At 37.9% G+C, this 13,922-nt stretch overlaps 1 protein-coding gene and 1 pseudogene across 1 annotated transcript in view; both read right to left on the bottom strand.

Moving 5' to 3' along the window:
* Positions 1-13,922, bottom strand: part of STX8 (syntaxin 8) — a 188,351-nt gene that overhangs the window by 58,785 nt on the left and 115,644 nt on the right. The gene's annotated exons all lie outside the window — the stretch shown is intronic.
* Positions 1,403-8,874, bottom strand: LOC140530384 (uncharacterized; annotated as a pseudogene).

The following is a 13,922-nucleotide window of genomic DNA, read 5'->3' on the forward strand; positions in this document are numbered from 1 at the left end:
AAAATGACTGGATATTTTAGGAAATTCCTTAAACTGGATTGTTGGCTTAGGAACTTTCCAAGGATCCTATAGTTGTCTCATGTTACAGCTTTTGTCAGAAAGATAGTAAGCTTCTAGAGGTTTTATAACTTTGTGCTTCCTACCCCTGCAGCCCTCATTAACTCAGTGACTGTTGCCCTCATTCTTAGAGTAGCAGATAAGTCTCTTAAACACCCCCAGACCTGGTTTTGTGCTTAATGACAACTCCCTCTGTTCTACAATCAGAAGTACAGGAGAGCGAGCCTTGTGCCCTGAGCCAGCTTTAGAGCTCATGCAGCCCTAGGGAGGAGGCCCAGTAGAAGCAGAGTGCCTATTGGGACTGTCCATGAAACTTCCCTTTGACTTCTTAAAAATGGAATATGAAAACTAAAAGGCTGCTAGGGCTTAATGTTGAGCTAGAAGATACCCAAGATAGTGGAAAAGGTATATTCTACCTTTTATGGCCATCAAACTCCAATCTCTTGTTTGGATAAAGATAGGTGGGGGCTGAAGCCCCTGTTATTCATTTATTTGTTGAGTGGCAAATGTAGCAATTATAAATTACTATTCTTAAAATGAATCAGTCAAAATTCTACCATGAAAAATTAGAGAAAGGATATGCCAGATATTTAATTAAATTTGATCAGCTAGACAACCACATGCAAAAAAAACTAATATTCTATTTGGACATGTTTACTAATTGAAACAAATGGACAATATTTAGATCTATACTTTTTGTTGTGTAGGCAAATAATGGATGAATTATGGGTTTCTGGAATCCTTAAAAATTACATTTGAGCACTTCTATTTAATATTTTATCTTCAAACATGACCCATCATTGACATCAACGTTATTCATCAAATCTGTCTGCAAAAAGTTGAGTGGCTCGGTGGCACAGTGGACAGAGCACTGGCCTTGGAGTCAGGAGAGCCTGAGTTCAAATCTGACCTCTGACACTTACTAGCTGTGTGACCTTAGGCAAGTCACTGAACTCCAAATGTGTGTGTGTGTGTGTGTGTGAGAGAGAGAGAGAGAGAGAGAGAGAGAGAGAGAGAATGATGGAGCTTGGGATGGGCTATTTGGGTAAGTCAGCTGAAACTTTCACAGCAAGGCCTTAGTCACTATTGCAGTCAACCTTATTTATGTTGACTTTCCTAAGAAATCTTCTCAGATCCATTTGGCATTTGCTGGGAGTGATTATCACATTCCTGACATGAGCTGATGGAAATTTGGAATAAGGTTTTAGGGAGATACTCTGAAGATCAGAGACTATAACCAGTGGCTTTTATTCCTTCAGTGATGACAGAATCTTAATTCCTGTCAGTAGAACTGTGTCTTCTTTAACATCACAGCGAGCAGATTTTTAACAGTTATATGCAGGGACACATCTTGTTTTAATGGTGCAGTATGAGGTGTTTTGGTATGATCAGCTTTTTTGAGCAACAAAGGTGCTAAGCAAAGCGGAAGAGGCAGAGGTGGTGGCGGTGGAGGAGGAGTAGAGGAAACAGAATAGGAGAAAGAGGAGGCAGAGGACGAAGGAGAACTGCAGGTTGCAGTGTCACAGGTGGGACTATGGATTTTGACTCTCTAATAGTGGTTTGAGGTTGAGCAAGGTCCTCTGGTAGCTGAGCCCTCAAGTGACATATTTTATGCCAATTCTGGCAAGAGGAATGCTCTAAGGCAGGGATCTGAGAGATCTTCAGTGCTTGCGGGAGCTTGTAGAATCCATGTTCCAACTTGTCAACCTTCCGTATGATCAGGGTGAGTTCAAGGAGGTGGTCCTTCAATATCTATAAACCATGTAATACTGCTCCAGCAGCAACAATAGAAAGGCCACACCCTCTTTCCTAGAAATTTCACTGGATTCTTCATGATGAAAAATATGATGCTCTTTTGCCAACTTTGGCCAAAACCTGCATTACTGGGAGAGGTATTTATCATCCTTTCAGGTGGAGATATAAAGTTGGAAATGAAGAAGGAGAAGAAGGAGAGGAAGGAGGGAAAGGAGAAGAAACAGAATAGGATCAGAAGGACTAACTTTTCTTTTTTGAATAACACTTTGGCTCTGGCTCTAAACTTCCTACTTCTCTAGTATTTGTGCTTGGTCATTTTTTTAGTATAAGAGCCCCAGGAGGTAAACAAGAGTCTGGGCAATGTCCTCTCTGTCAATAAACATTGATTAAGCACATACTACGTGCTAGGCACTGCATTAAGCACTGGAAATAGGAAAAAGAAGCAAAAGATAGACCCTGCCCACAAGGAACTTACAATCTAACAGGGAAGACAACAAGCAAATAAATATGAACAAACATGTTAATACAGGATAAAAAGAAAATAATTAAAAGGAAGAAAATAATTAAAAGGAAAGCACTAGAATTAAGCAGGATTGGGAAAGGTTTCCAATAGTTGAGATTTGAAGGAAGTCAAGGAAGTCAGAAGCAGGAAATGAGAAGGAAGAGCACTCTAAGCATATGGGACAGCCAGAGAAAATTCCAGGAGGCAAGAGAGGGAGTGTGCTGTTCCTGAAACAGTCAGAAGGTTAGTGTCACTGGATCAAAGAGTACATGGAGGGTAAAACATAAGGAAACTGGAGGGAGTTGGGAGAACAAGTTGTGAAGAGTTTTGAATGTGAAACAGAAGATTTGTATTTGATGCTGAAAATGATAGGAAACCATAAAGTTTATTAAGCAGGATAGCTGACACGGTCAGACCAGTACTTTAGGAAAATCATTTTGTCAATGAATGAAAGATGACCTGGAGTAGAAAACAAATGTCTTCCTCCTTCACAAGAAATTATTTTCTTTTTATCTTGTAATATTTTATTCTATGTTTGCATTTTTCTATCTCACCCACAAATAGAATATAAGCTCCTTGAGGGTAGGAGCATTTATTTTTATCTTCTGAAACACCAGGATTGTATATGACAAGAGTATTGACAGTTAACCAGATGTTTGCTGAATGAATTAAAGATCCCTTCTATTCCTGACACTTGAAAGAGACAGAGATTGCAAGAGACAAGAGGTATGGGAGATTGTTAGCGTTAAGATGAAAATGCAATGAAATGCACGAGTGAATTCCCTCCATCTATTTCTCGAATCATCATTATGCTATTGCTAATTGTGTTCATAATGGAACTAAACTCTCAGCTCCCAAAGGTCAGTGACTAAACTCCTAGCATGGATTTAGAACGCAGAAGGGAGTCAGGACATAACTAGGGTGAAGAAGAAAAACTCAAAACCTAAGAATAGTCTGAAGAAAATATGGAATGGTTGGAGATTCTTGAATTTTTTTTCTGTGCGACCAGGCTCTGAAACTTGGGGGTCTAAATGGATTTATAGAAGAAAAGGCATCATTGTTTGAATACTGCCTCCCACCAGCTGTTTTTCTCTCTAGTTCAGATATTTAAATGGAACTTGCTCCATGGGCCAAACATAATCTACTCACATTTTTCAAGCCCTGACTCCTTGTTTGAATGTTAGGCTGAGGTCAGAATTCTTGTGCCCTTTTCCAGAGACAAACTGACTTTAGGACAGCCAGGCAACTGCAAAATGCTGTTCAGTGCAATAAATATGAAAATACTTACATTCCCTGGGGGATTATAAAGCATCAATCATGTCTCTAAAGAGTTAGGACAAGCTTATATGAAAAACCTTCTAAGTGGAAAATTTAAAATAAATATAAGGTGACTAATACTGCAATCTCTCACCAAGTTCTGATCCAGAAAATGTGGCCACTGATTCTAGTGTATTAGAATTACTAATCTGAATAACCAAATAATAAAGTGATGGACATAATAGGATTCACGAATCTGTCTAAATGCTTCAGTTCCACACATTTGCTGAATTGGTCAAAGCAGCTGCTTTATTTTTGTGAATGCTGGTATTTTTTTATACAACTTAAAAGAATCATCAACAAGAGGATTCTCTCTTTAAGCCTGAAATGAAGTACAGCTGTGACATCCTGCTGTGAATCTGGATCCATTCATCAGGCTGATATTAACAGATCTGTGGATGGGATGTAGGGGACGTGAAAGCAAATGCTTAGAAGAGCAAGGAGTCAGGGGATTATTACCCTTTAGCTAAGGCCACAAAAGGAACAATGAAACAGTTATGAGTTCAACAGTTTTTTGCTCAGTGAATACAAGAGTTTATTTAAGGGATACTAGTAATTATGGTTAAATGCACACTTAATTATTAAAAGCATGCTAGATTATAAAGACCACAGTTGAACATTAACTCTGTATTTATCCAACAAACTTATAAACTGACAGAATGTTAAAGCTGCAACAGAATCCAGAGATCATTAAATTCAACCTCCTCAGACTGAAGCTTGCTAATGGCATGCCTCAACTTTGCTACTCCCAAACACACGGTACATAAATCATTACATGATTCCTCAATCTGACTACTGGGATTGAGCTCTATATTCCTGAATGCATATGTGTCTGTCTTCCTTAGAAACTCCCCTTCTTCTTTCACTTTAATTTGGAATTAGAGAATCTTAAGAGTTGGAAGTAACTTTAATGGTCATCTAGCATAACCTTCTCCCACACAACGTAATAACCTCTTCTATAATATCAATTGGCCTAGTGAACATTTGATAAATGTTTGCATAATAAGTGACTAATATTGAGGGAGATACTAAGTTTAGATATAGTTCCTGCCCTATTGGAGCTTAAAGTCTAGTAGGTGGATAACATGTGGAAACAGCATAGCAATAATATATATGAAAATGCCTGAGAGGTGAAGACAAATGATTATGTTTTCTGAATTTAACTGAAATGCTGTGTTAGGTCAGAAAAAGGAAAGGTAATTAATGATTATAGGATCAGGGAATTCTTTGCATACAAGGCAGAATTTGGCTGGACTTTAAAGGTGGTGGTCCTTTAAAGAGATCCAGCAGGCAGCAAGAGCATAGAAGCTACTGCAGGCATAGAGATCAATGTAAGCAAAGACCCATCCACAAGAAAGCAGGTAGGCATAGAGAAGGAACGGTGAGTAACACAATCCGGCTGGAATATAGTGGACATAAAGAAATCCTAACATAGTGATGATTGAAAAAGCATTTATTATGCACTGACTATGCACCAAGAAGCATGGTAAGTGTTAGAGATGGAGACGAGACAGTCCTTGCTCTCAGAGAAATCACACTCTAATTGAAGGAGATGATGGATGGATGGATAGATGGATGGATAGATAGATAGATAGATAGATAGATAGATAGATAGATAGATAGATAGATAGACAGACACACACAGATAGACAGATAGATATAGATCTATATATATGCACATATATACATACATACATACATACATATACACATACATATATGAAAGGTTCAGTCTCAGGGAGGACATGGTTCAATGACAGGAGATGGCAAGATATAAGAGTCCTTAGGATGCACTGGGATACTCTGCATAGAGTCCACCACCACTAGGAAGGGGAGAGTGGATCTAAGGGCTGGAATGCAGCAGGGATACAGAGTTTCCTCTGGCAGAGTAAGGATAGGGAGTTTTGGACACAGAAAATAAGAAGGGGGAAGGAAGGCTAAAGGTGAGCTTTTAGAAGGTCTGTGGTGGTTAAGGGAGAAGGCAGTCTCACTTGGTGACAACTCCAACTATGGCCCTCCTCAGACCCCATGATGGAGATAAGTTAGCCTCAGGGAGTCAGAAAGACCTTAGTTCAAGTTGCACCTCCACCACATTCAAGTTGCATGACTAAGTCACCTAACTTTTCATTTCCCCAGGTTACTCATTTAAAACTGCTGTAGATTTAATAGTAGGGGTTCCTTCACTATACCAGTGAAATCAAAGTTCTATTTTTTAAAAAAAAGTGTTCATAAGAGGGAAATCATATGAAATAAAGCTAGAAAGGCTAATAGCACTAGATTTTGGAGGGCCTAAAATGCCAAGCTAAAGAATTTGACCTTTACTCAGTAGGCAACAAGGAACCAGTAGAAAGTTCCAAGCAGAGAGATGATGAGACCTGTGTAAAAGACTAGTCTGTCTGAGGTATAAAGGACTCACTGGAAATGGTGAAGAAAGAGAATGAAGGTGAAAAGACTTGTTAGGAAACTATTGTGATAATCCAATCAAACAGCTGATAATCCAAATACAAATAGCTGATAATAAAGAAGTGGTGGCAGCCAAGTGCATGGATAAAAAAGATTTTACCAAGATAAGAGACTCAGGTCTCTGAAACTGAAGTTGTTTAACCCCACCTGCAGGTTTTAGGTATATGCCAGGGCTCTGGGACCAATCTAGTCCCAGGAAAAGAAAAAACACAAAGATTTGATGTAGCCATAATTTAGTCAGCCTAAGATCATGTCAACCTTGTTGCCAGTCCTGATCTTACTTCCAAGAAATGGGCAAGATCTGGTATTGTTATCTCTACTGACCTAGATTACCAACCACCTCTCATTATAATATTCATTGTCTCAATTGTTAACCAATCATAGCTGATTTCCACCTGTCAGGTGAAATATACTTGAAAAAAATACCACTCTTCCAAGGGTATTAAAAATTCTCAGTGGCCCCCAAAGTTTGTCTCTGATTTCTATGAGTACCACTTACCTCATTTATTAATTATCAGTTAGCCATAAACTGATATTACCTAGAAATTATGTTTCTTGGACTTTTTGTACATGAGGACTTCCTTTTGAGAAGCAATACCTACCTCCGGGTCCCCCCTACTACTGTCACCTTTCCAACCTGCCAACTGTGGCTGATCTAGTTTTTTATTCTGGCCTGCCTCTACCCAGAACCTATCACTAACAATCACAATTCATCTTTATTTTTTTTCTGGGGTTGGTTGGAAGCAGTACCCAAAATTGCTAAAGAATCTCCAGTGTTTTGATCCCCACACAATAGTTTTTCCTGTGTAAATTATTAACCTATTTTGAGTGGCTGTGAATCTTATTTAGGAGTCTCTGCGATGTTCAAGGGCTTGAAGAAATATTCTATGAAGTTCGTCCTCCATAAAGAAATTTCTGTTACGTATCAACCAAGAAACAGACCGTCTTTATGTATTGTATCATTTTCATCATTACTGGATCACCTCTCAACAATGATTTCTCACCACTACTACCCCCAGAATTTTTTTTCTTTAGGGCTTTCTTCCCGAAACTCCCTAAAATTTAGAGCAGTACTAACGGGAAATGGAAAGCTGTGGTTTTCTCTTTCTTCAAAGTTTTTAAGCCAACGTTGACTGACCAATTGTCAGGCATGTTGTTCAGGTTGAACTAGATAGCCTCTGAGTTTCCTTTCCAGATTTTATCATATTTCTTCAGTACCATCTAAAAACATTTCATCCTCTGCAATAATCTGGAGTATAGTGAGGTATTTCTCAAGCCTTTCAACTCTTCTAGGAGGAAGACTGTTCATACTTGTGCCAGAGACTACTAGCACAGTTCGTGGCCTACAGTAGTTACTTAATAAACTATTTTTGATGAACATAACTTAATGCTGATCATATCTAAGAACATAACAACACAGTCTTTTGTAGGTTACTGGAAAAATTATTTTAGTTTTGATACTTTGTATATCTAAATCAAGTAATAATTTTTCAAAGTTCTTAAAAAATCATGAAAAATATTTTTGTGATTAACTATGATGATGCTGGTTCCTCAACAAAAAGATTCTTGTGAATAGTTCTTCCATCCCCTAACAAAAGTCTCTACGCTGGCTCTCAAACATTTGCTTTGATAATGCATTATTCATAACTGCTACAGACTCTTCCACCCCTATTACCTATCCAGGAGTATAGCCTCATTTCCAATATAATATTGCCCCACCCTCAATTTATTCCTCTACTAGGTTCTTCCCTTTATCCCTCTTAATTCAACAATTTCAAAGTTAAAGGGACCCCAGAGATTATCTAGTCCAAATAATACCTGAAAAAACCTTCTGGGAAGACCTTTAATAACAGGAGTAAAGAGAATAAAGGGCAGCCCATTCCAATCAAATGAAGTTTTTTCTGAAATGAAACCTGACTTGGCCTCCAGGCAACTTTCATCCAGAGCACCAACTTCTGCCATCCGAGAACAAACAGAACCAGTAATTCCTCTCCCATTACATCCTCTCCTGAGCCTTATTTTTCACTGGTTAAACATCTTTTGTTCCTTCAACAGATCTTCATACAGTATAGCATTTAGGATTTTCAATGTTTTGCTTGCCCTCCTCTAAATACCCTATTACTTCATCCTTTCTAGCATGCAGTATCCAGACCTGACCACACCACTCCAGAAGGCTGATCAGGGCCTTGGACAGTGAGAACATCATGTCTGTATTCCCAAAAATTAAGTCTCTTTTATTTCCAGTCAAAATCACGTCCATATTGCTTATGCCTTTGTGCACATCGTTGAAAAAAATTAAACCGATAAAAAAAGTCTACTATATATAAAACTCCCTACAATGTCAACCTTTTCCTCACTTTCTCCTCTCATCTTCTTACCTTAATATAAACTTGGTTCTCCCTAGATGACATCACATCACCACTATTTCAATCAAGAGTTTTCCTTTTTCCATCACCTCATTTTCCCTCACTAGCCTCTCTGAGGGAAGAATAGGAAGGTATTACTTGCTCCTCAGCACCACTCCCAGGCAATGTGTTTATCATTATAACTCTGATTATCTGAATTTGATTTCTATACATTTGATTATACTACCTTCTCCAATTACCACCACCACTTATCTCTCCAGAACCTACTTCTATCCTAAAATGATTTCATAACGTGGCTCCCATTTTTGCCTATCTGATCTACCTTCTGACATTCTTGATTTCATCATCTATGCCAAACCATTTAAGAAATTCATCACAAAGCTCTTCAATCCCACTATCATTTCCACTCTTCATCCACTCCTAAGTGGATTTTACACTACTGTATAAACTCATTATTTAGTTACTTTAAATATTTCATATTCTTCTCTGTTGGGGGTCCTACAGGAATACAGACGGCTTCCTGGTGATTAAAGGAGCTACAGAATAGATAAAGAGAAGGCTATGGTACAAGCTGAGATCAGAAAAGATTTCTTAAAAAAGTCTTTGCTGAGGACAGGCCAGAATCCACCCCGTAAACAAATTCTGAAATTGAGGAAGGAAGAAGGAGGGATGGCCTCCTCTAGGAAATACTAAAGGGAACTCTAAAAGGAATCACCATAAAGATAAGACATATCCTTTGATATTTAGGAGTTATGTAGCCTGGTGTAAATCACAACTTCTTAGAGAATCAGTTTCCTCAACTGTACCAAGAAGATGAAAATACTTAAAATATTTGCCTAATAGGGCTATTATGAGGAAAGCTCTTTGCAAATCTTAAATATCCTACCTTCAATGGGCAATTAATTGGGTTGGATGAATCCAAGGTCTGACTAAATAAGGCAGACTGATGTGTTTCAATGTTCTTGTTAGCTGACTGCATCAACATTTATAACAAGGAAGTTATCCCAAATACTGAAAAGTCAAAAGTTGTGCCTTCTAAATTGAACATTCTAAAACTACTTCCACTATGTATGCTACTAAGATGTAAAATAAAATTAATATCCCATTACCTACATACCAAACAAATCACAAAACAAAATTTTACTAAGTTTCTACCCAGCTAGCAACTAGGTAAAAAGTACTATCTAATCAGCTACTAATAAAGAAGTGGCACTACCAATAATGCAGCATACAACCATATTAATATGAAAGATTATTCCCTCATCTTCATCCTGTCTTTAAGGCTGCAACTACCATTAAAGTTGGTGGTCCTCCTTGAGCATATGGCTTAACCTCTTTGGGGCTCAGATTTTTCACCTGTAAAATTATGGGGTTGGCCTTTAAAGCCCTTTCAAGTCCCTTTCAGATCGAAATCTATGGTCCTGCCCTTTACCTCTGATCTTAGATGTAGTATGTATCCTATAAACTTAATGAATTCTACAAATTTTCATGCTTGCAGAAATCTTTTTTTTATTTTTCATTTTTAACACAGTTCATATCATATAAAACAATTCCAACTTTTGGTCAGGTGATACTTCTTTTAAAGCATTTACAATATAGACCACAAGTGAATTTTTTTTTTAACATTAACCAACTGAGACACAAGTAATAACTATGTATGCTACCTTCACAAGTCCTTGACCTAATTGTCTCCAAGCTATTACTAAGAATTAAAAGACCCTAACTTATTGCTGTTGGCCTAAAGTCCTAAGCCTAATAGCTTAATTTTAGACTTATCCTCAGATGTTCCCCTACCATCAATCTATGATTTAATAGATCTGGTATTAAGCTCAAAAAACTGCCACTAAGAGTAGGGACATTACAGGGAAACAACATCTCCCCAACTTCATGTCAATTCTAGGCCGGAGTCGATTGTCAGTTTGCATTCAGTCAGGCTTAAAGTCTACCAGGTGTCAGTGGGGAAATTGAGTCAGGAGAATCCTACCTCAGCCCAGGCTGAACAGCCCCTCTCCCACCCTTTCCATAAGATCACCTTTTGCAGTTCATACCAGCATCTCACAGGCTTACTGGCATCATGGATTGGAGGCTCAGACCTCTTTTCTTGCTACCCATACCTGGAGTTAGACTCAGAAGAAGAGTCAGTTAATAGCCCCACAGAATCTTAAAATAACAAGTTCCAATAACCAGGTTTCAGATATGACTATAATTTCATATTGGCTAAGAAACATCTTTTGAGGCAAGTCTTAAGTTTGCCTGCAGAAATCTTAATGAACTCATCACATCTTCCCCATAGAATCTAAGAGTTAGAAAGAACCTTGGAAATCATGTAGCCTAAATCATAACCCAATTGATAAATGGTCAAAGGATATGAACAGGCAGTTTTCAGAGGAAGAAATTAAAGCTATCTATAGTCATATGAAAAAACGCTCTAAATCACTATTGATTAGAGAGATGCAAATCAAAACAACTCTGAGATACCACATCACACCTATAAGAGTGGCTAACATGACAAAACAGGAAGATGACAAATGTTGGAAAAGATGTGGGACAGTTGGAACACTAATTCATTGGTGGTGAAGCTGTGAGTTGATCCAACCATTCTGGAGAGCAATTTGGAACTATGCCCAAAGGGCTACAAAAATGTGCATACCCTTTGACCCAGCAATATCACTTCCAGGGCTGTATCCCAAAGAGATCATTAAAATGGGAAAGGGAACCACATGTACAACAATATTTATAGCAGCTCTCTTTGTGGTAGCCAAGAACTGGAAATTGAGGGGATGCCCATCACTTGGGGAATGGTTGAACAAGCTGTGGTATATGAATGTAATGGAATACTATTGTGCTATCAGAAATGATGAACAGGAAAACTTCAGACAGGCCTGGAAGGACTTATATGAACTGACACTGAGCAAAAGGAGCAGAATCAGGAAAACTTTGTACACAGCAACAACCACAGTGTGTGAGGAATTTTTCTGGTAGATTTATTCACAGCAATGTAAGGACCTAATAAATTCCCAGTGAACTCCTGAGGCAAAATGCCTTCCACATTCAGAGAAAGAACTATAGAACTGGATCGCAGAATGAAGCAGACCATTTTCTCTTGTGTTATGTTTTGTTTTGTTTTACGGTTTTTCCAATTCATTTTAATTTTTCTATGAGGCATGACTAAGGTGAAAATGTAATTAATAAGAAGGTATGTGTAAGAACCTATATAAGATTGCACACCACCTCAGGGAGGGAGGGGGGAGGAAGGAGGGGAAAGAGGAGGAAGAGAGGAAGAAGGAGGAACAGGGAGGGGGAAAAAAATCTAAGCTATATGAAAGTGATTGTAAAAAACTGAAAACAAATAAAATAATTTTTTTAAAAATGTAGCCCAACTTTCCACCCACACAGGAATCTGATTTTACATTATCCCTAACCCAAGTTATCTGGTCTGATAAGGAAGCTCATTCATGAACTTAATTGAAAAAAAATGTCTTTCTTATAATGAGCCAAAATCGGCTTTCCTGTAATGGTGAGAGGTGTGGAAACCATGTCAACTGAGGAATTGTTGAAGGAATTGGAAATGTTTAGTTTGGAAAAGAGAAGACTAAGGGGAGACATTATAGCTGTCTTCATATACTTGAAAGTTGTCATGTGGAAAAAGGAGTAGACTTGTTCTGTTTTCCTCTGGAGGATACTATGTGGATATTAGAGTGTTTTACAAACCTAAAAGCACAATATGTCAGCTATTACTGAGAGGCAGCAAGGGACAGGGAAAAGTATGCTGAATTTGGAGTCAGAGGACCTAGGCTCAAATCTATGTCCAATTACTTGTGAGCTGTGCTGGAGAAGGACAAAAGACAGTCCCTGCTCTCAAGGAAATCACCTACCATTAGGAGAGACAATATTTGTAGGAAGGTTCAGCTGCAAAAAGGACAGAAAAGTCTGAAAGTTTGATGTTTCATTGACAGAAAGTATAGCAAGGCCCAGGTGTCCTTAGGATGCATTGGGGTACTTGGATAGAGAGGAGCAGGCCACCTCTAGGGGGAAGGGGAAAGTGTATCTAAAGGATGTACTGGAGCAGGGATTCAGGGTTTCTTCTGGCAGGGTGGAGATAAGGAATCAGAGTTGGACAAGGAGGAGAAAATGGGAGGGGGGAAGGAAGGCTGGAGATGGGCTCTTGGGAGGCAATGTTTCCTCATCTGTGAAATGAGAAATTGGACTGGATGAACCCCTCTAAGGATCTGTCTAACTCTGTGCTTATGATCTTGTGATTCTATATATTACTGGTGCTTGTTCTGTTCTATATTCCGTTTAAAATGCCAGAACAAGGAACAATGCTACTCTTTATCTTCCACGTGAAAACTTTCAAATATTTAAATATGGCTGTAATATTTCCAGCTCCTACAATCATTCCTCAGAAAATATGATTTCTAGATCACTTACAATATTGGGCACTCCTCCGAATATATTTCAGATCGACAAGATCCTTTGTAAAAACAAACATCTACAAGTGCAAATGTGGTATCACATTACTACACTGGTCCTTTTACCCTCTTGATCTGGAATAATATGACTCTTTTAATTAAAGCCTAATTTTATATTATCTTTGAAGCAGTTGCATCATAGTAGTAATTAGAAATATACCGGTGAATTAACAATCAGCTCTCCCAAAAAGTATGCACATAACACACTTTTAAGTTTAAGTAGCATTGCTAACATTTTCTCCTTCAGTCTTAAGACTAGAAAATCAACAAAATAATAAATCAAGCCCTAATTTGCAGTATTTGACAATTTCTGAGATGTGAATGCTCAGACTGAAAATTTAACAATCAAGGCAAAACTCTATGAGCTGACTCCAGTATATCTTTACTAGTAATTTACAACGAGCTTGTGACCAAACAAAACTTCAAATATCTTTCTCATTTCCTTTATATTGCTGGAAGATAATATGATTTACTGAACAGTCACAGATTAGAAGCTTGCCTCAGATATTTACTAGTTATCCAACCTTAGGCAAAGCATCTAAACCCTTTTGGCCTAAACATTCACACCTATAAAGTTAGGAGTTTGACTAGAGAGCCTCTGATATACCTTTCAGCTACAAATCTGTGCTCTCAGATCTCCTACTGACCAAACAGAATGTAACCAGCGTCAGTGATTATCATTACAATTGCTTATTATCATACCTTATATTTGCATTTCCTTTTTGTAATTTAAAAAGTTATTTCACAGTTTTCTATTTTAAATTAAACTCTAATGACTTACAGGAAAATTTCTTCAGGATTATGGGCTAAACATTTATTTGCATGGCTTTTTTTTTTTAAAGTAACTAGTTATTTAAGAGGAGGCAGAATTTTTAAAAATAAATAATTTAAATAGGCTCTTTCTTTTAGAAGCTGCAAGAGCAGGGAAATTCAGCTAATGGTAAACATGTTGCTGATACTGATTGATCATCAGCAAGGAACCACGTCATT

Source organism: Notamacropus eugenii, chromosome 2 (genome assembly GCF_028372415.1).
Source record: "Notamacropus eugenii isolate mMacEug1 chromosome 2, mMacEug1.pri_v2, whole genome shotgun sequence".
Taxonomy (NCBI): Eukaryota; Metazoa; Chordata; class Mammalia; order Diprotodontia; family Macropodidae; genus Notamacropus; species Notamacropus eugenii.